Raw genomic sequence first — 6,039 nt, 5'->3', positions numbered from 1 at the left:
GTGTTTGTTTAGTTTTCAGTAATAGTCTGAAGCGGGGCTCTTCCAATATCCAGAGTAAAGGATTTCAAGAAACCCTATACCCCAGATAGAGTGCTGAGTTCAAAGAGATTGAAGGGAAATTCATCAAAATTAAGAGCACAATTCTATAGGAAAATTCAAATTTATTTCAATAAATTTCTTTGAATATCTGCATGAAAGTATACTCCACACATGAGTGGTCTTCTTTATTTCTCTCTTCTGGTTTTGGATTCTGCTTCCCAAGTAACATCAATTAATCATTAAGAAAGATCACAGTGGAGGTTTAAACAGTAATGATCATTATTCACAGACACTTCAAGTTAAAACATGTCATAGAGAGCACACTATAAATTTTGGACCTCTGATCTACAAACCTTGTTAACTTAGATTACAGGAATTAGTCCTCTTCTCAATTCTATGGTATTTACTGGTGTACAAATCAGGATTCCAACAGGAAACAGGTGGTGTACTCAAATTAGGATAATTTGAGGAGGGTTTATTTACAGAAAGGGACTATTTACAGAAGTGTGGGTGTAGCAGAATCACAAAGAACAGGGCAAGAATGCTGAACTGGTTACAATGAACTAACACCCTTAGGTCCACAAAGACGAGGCAAAAGGAGCAATCATTGGAACCAGAAGAGAAAGTTATACAGAGATGTCCACCTTGAAAGGCTGAGTGACCTTTCAAGGTGAGAATGACTAACCCTAGAGCATCTGGTAGAGAGGTCACTCTCTTTACCTCCCCTGATGTACAACCCAACAGGAAGCTTTGAGGGAATGGGAGCTTTAATGGCCTCGATCAACAACGCCACTCTACACAGCCTCTCCAAAAGATACCAAAAAGAATGAGTAATTGGATTTTCTACAGGGGTTGCCCAACAACCAAACTGAACCAAAATCCACAAGGCATAGGAGCCAGTTGATAAAGTATAAATGAGTCAATTTCCTGGGGTAAAGATTGAGATGGAAAAAAATGGAAACCCAACATACATGATTAAATCTCTGCGTCTACACATGCTCCTGAACATACAAATATACGCACACACACAACTTGAAAACTTCTCAGAAAAGAAATTTCCCTGGAAGCCTACACTTTTGATGTCTTGCATGCTCAAAATATCTACAGTCAGATACTTCAGAGACTTAATACCACTGATAATCTATAAATGCTGGGTGGCCTTGGTAGCAAACTAGAAATGGGAAAAAAAGGAAACCAACATTTTTGAATAACAACCCTATATGTATCATATCTCACCTAGTCTTCCAGAATGACCCAATGAGTTATAAATTATTATCCAATCTTTACAGATAAGTTGAGACTCAAATAATTTAAAGAATCGGTCCAAAGACACACCAAAACTATAAGGGGAATCACTGAACCCAGGCCTGTTTAGGTGTAAAATCCATTCAACTTATCCCTCAACACATTGCTGATTGTTAACCCACTGCATTTGAATACTTTAACCCAAAATAGTTTAACATCTTCCTAGCAGAATGTAGGGAGAGCAAGAGTCATGTAAAGATAGCAAGGAGGACATTCATTGTACAGGGTCCGTGTCTATCTGTTAGAATATTAAAGTGGGGGAGAGTCCTGTTACTAAAGAGAGTAGGGCAGTTAGAAGAGGCTGGATATCTACGGAGACAGGGAACTAGAAAGATTAAATACAATCTTTGAGTTCTTCCTACTTCCCTATCTTGCTGAGCCAGCCCTGCCACTTTTCAGGGCCTGTGGACTTTGCATCTGAGGTCTACACCCTTCCACAAAGGAAGCATTTTATTATGTCTGCGACGGTGCAATGCCTCACCCCTAATAATAATTTCACCAGCATTCCATCTTCCCCTGCTCCTACCTGCTGGAAGGCAGCAGTGTGCAATGATCAATTGATCATAAGCTCACTGCAATTACCCTGAGGGCCAATGACTCCCTCAGTCGCACCTGCCTTTGGACACGTGTGCTGTCCGAGTAAAACAAAGAGCACGCCTACTCAGGGAGGAGGATGTCGTTCCCAATGAGTTTACATCTTGATATCACTAAATGAGTCAGGGGCTCCAGACGTAATGATTTCATGTGAAATCATAAAGGGAATGCGCTGTCAGACTCTGGGGATTACTTTGCTTAGAGAACAAACAAGATGGAGTCCTTTTGCTTTAAGGAGGCTGCAAGCATGCACTCTGACCGCAAATAAGAAAATCCATGTATCTGTGCTTTACCCCAGAGTCAAAAATGGCCAACCAGAAGTGAAGAGTAAGAAAGATGATGGTGTGGCCTGGGTGGTTCAGCCAGTTAAGCACTGGACTCTTGATCTCAGCTCAGGTAATGATCTCACGATTTGGTTCATGAGGTCAAGCCCCAAGCTAGGCTCTTGGGACTCTCTCTCCCTCTCTCTCTGCCACTCCCTAGCTCACTCTCTCTACCTAAAAATAAATAAATAGACATTAAAAAAAATAAAGATGATGGAGTCGTGCTCTTTGGAAAAAATTTTTCAACAAAAAACTCAATGCCCTGCTATAAGCACTCAACGTTTTCTTTTTTAGAATAGAGCTCAAACCTCTAAAAGCAGAATGCAAAGAAATGACTTCCAGGGCTGGTCAGCCACTCCCTGAGTCAATAGGGAATCATCAGGAGTACTTTTATTTTTGACTCAAATTCCTCAGTTGTCCTAAGGCCAAATATTCTCCTAGCTTCTTCAATTTCCACACTGGATTCTACAGAACTTATTTGTGAATACTCTGTTTACCCAGCTAGCCCTTCCTGCCTGAGCTGTGAAATCATTTTAGACAGCTAACTGGATAAAGAGCTTAAAATAGGGTGGCCTTTATTCTTTATCAGCTTAAAATTGCCAGCTAGCAGCCAACTTGGTCTTTGGATAAATGCAGAAATGCTTTTGAGCTATTTATATTTTCTTGGCCATCCATGGAATAATGTAGTTCGGAACTAATTTAAATAAAAGAGACTCTATTTAACTCATGGAATATTTTGTGATCAAATAGATGATGGGCTTGGCCTCTTTACTCAAATGGTTCAAAAACTGTGAGTTGATGAATTGTTTGGAAATTAAGGGACAGTGTGAAAATACCATCCCTGCATAAAATTCACAGATTATATGATATTTATATTATGATGCAGAGGTAGACATGTGTGTTGATGAAAGAGGCTCTAATCTATGAGTACAAAATACCATGATTTGAGACATGTGTCTGCCAAAAATCACCTGGGATATTCTGGTGATGTCACTTACAACTCCGTGTCTCGGAGCCCTCTGTAAAGTGAAAGATTGGACTAATACAGTTTTCAAATCGTGATCTGAAGAGTATTTGACCACCTAAAGGGGTGACAGTGCCATTGTTGGAGGGGACAGTTGGGCCTCCTTCCAACCCCACTTCCTTCCTTACCCACCATCAGAACAGATCCACATTTTGTTTTTGTGTAAAATTTTAGCTGAAGGCCACTTTAAAAATGTTGAAAAGCTTTGACTATAGTATCTGTTTGATCACATTCTATCTCTAACTCTGGATTTTTATTTCCATCGACATATAGGAGTGCTTATTTGCATAGTAAATATAATTTCTTCTGATGTATTAAACAAGCATAAAAAAAATCAGTGTTGCCCCATAATATACATGTAGGACCATGATAACCTTATTCTATTCCTCCGAAGTTGGGCAAACTCCTCTGCTTAAATAAATTTCTACAATGTTTTCTTATGGCAATGCTTTACTATTTATATGTAAATAGTTTGAAAGGACCTAAATGGATTTTCAAAATTGGGTAGGAATTAAGTAGTAATGGGCAGAAGGACATCTGTCTTTGAAATGGATGCATTATGTAATTGGTCCTTCAAAACACACACATACACACACACACACACAGTCTCCTTAGAAACATGTCTGCATTTAGACAACTCAATTCCATCAGTGATCAAGAAAAACAAAGCAGGATGCTGGAAGTGCAGCCAGGATCGGGAAAGGGGTGTGATTTTTCTGGTTCATTTCTCTCAGTTTGGAACAAAAATGGGAGTGGTCTGGACCTGGTTCAGTTAAAGTTGCTTTGGTGGCCCGCACACAGATCTGTGTGTGCAGGTGCGTGGGGGTGGAGCCAGAAGAGGGAAGAAAAGGCTAACTCCCTGAGGAAGAGCCCAAAGCAGGCATGTTTGAGAACTGCTGCAATCAGAAGGCCCCAAAGCCCAAAGAACCCAGGGGGCCAATCCTCACATTGCAACGAGTCAACTGAAGGTACAGACACTGGCACAGAGTGGTGTTAGAATCACAGCACAAGAGAGGTGAAGGCTGTTAGAAAATAAATTTCCTACACAAGGCTCATCTCATGTCATATAATTTTCAGGGCTTGCCATACTTTTGATGAACCTATCCTTATCACTTTATCCTTTTTTTTTTAACTTTATTTATTTTGAGAGAGAGAGAGAGAGCACAAACGGAAGAGGGACAGAGAGAGAGGGAGAAAGAACCCCGAGCAGACTCCATACTCCTCGCAGAACCCATGATGCCGGCTGATCCCACGACCATGAGATCATGACCCCTGAGCCAAGAGTCCGATGGTTAACCAACTGAGCCACGCAGGTGCCCCAATCACTTTATTCTTAAAGTGCACCATACCTCATGGAAGATATATAATCTTGTTTGTGTGTGAGAAAAACAGGTGAGTGGGGGAGCACTATATGATTTCAATTACTTTGGCATGTTACTGCTTTGGATTTAAAAAAATGACTGTGTACTTAATAATTTTATGACATTTCTTTGGATAATAAGACATGGCTTCATGTCATACAAAACCAAAGAAAATTGAATTTTTAAAGTACCTTATAGGCTCTTTGTCCAATTATAATTCCATCTCCCATCAACATACATTATATTTAATCTAAATACATTTTGTATACTTTGAACTTTTTCTTGTATATTTAAATATTCCACAAAAATCCTATCAATATGTTGTTGATAAAATAACTACAGTTTTTCACAAAACAAAGCCATAACTAAAAAAATGTACTATTGCTTCCTTAAAAATATACTTTTGAAATGAGAAAAAAATTGGTTTTAGTCAAAATGTGTGACTGTCCCTTAAGTTTAAATAAACATGAGCTTCTGCCCTTTCTCAAAAAGCAGTTGAGGGGAATTTTGCCCTCAGAATTGGGTTTTATAAGCCTTTATTTCAGCCTCTAAATAGTCTGATAAGTCAAAAGAAGGTCAGATTTACCATATTTCTCTACCGTCACATTAGGAAGGACCAGTTATGATTTCCACAAATTAAAATAAGCAATAGCAGGTCTTGACAATACACACGATTTGCCTAAAGGGAAATGTCATTATTCTCACTTTTATTAACAACATGGTGTTTGGCGGGAGGGGGGGGGGCAGGGAGCCATATATTATTTTGATGTTAAGAGAGGTAACAGGAAATTGGCTAGTAACTGAGTGATCTATGTCATGAAAACATGGAGACAGCTTAATGTTCTGTTCGCACATGTTTTCTCAGCCTATGAAGCAGAAGCAACCTGGATATTTATCTACACAACCATAGAAATGCTACTTCTCTCATGATTTCCTTCATTTAAACATAGGGAGAAATCATAGATCGTATTTTAATCATGTAACTCTTCACAAAGATATTGGACATCTGACATCCCCCAAAACCATCACCATCTAGGTCATCACTGTGTTTTCACAGAAGGTACTGTTATTACATTTTAGAGGATGGGAACACTACAATATAATGTCCCTTGACCTAAATTTCTCCTAGTATCCTGAGGCTGAAACTAGAATTTCTAAATGGACTATAAAAGAAACTAAACAGGCCGTCAAGAAAGTTGGTCACTTGTAGCATTTTAATTTTTTTTTTAAAACATCATTGTTTTTTTAGAAGTACACTAGGTATAGCCAATGTCAAGTCAGTGTTGAGAATCCTGCTTTTATTTTTTTTTATGTTTATTTATTTTGAGGGGGAGAGAGGAGAGAAAGGGGGGTGGTACAGAAGATCTGAAGTGGGCTCTGTGCTGACAGCAGA

This window comes from Prionailurus bengalensis, chromosome A2 (assembly GCF_016509475.1).
Source record: "Prionailurus bengalensis isolate Pbe53 chromosome A2, Fcat_Pben_1.1_paternal_pri, whole genome shotgun sequence".
In the NCBI taxonomy this organism is placed as follows: domain Eukaryota; kingdom Metazoa; phylum Chordata; class Mammalia; order Carnivora; family Felidae; genus Prionailurus; species Prionailurus bengalensis.
The sequence above is the reverse complement of the archived record's forward strand: the minus strand, read 5'-3'. Positions refer to the sequence as shown.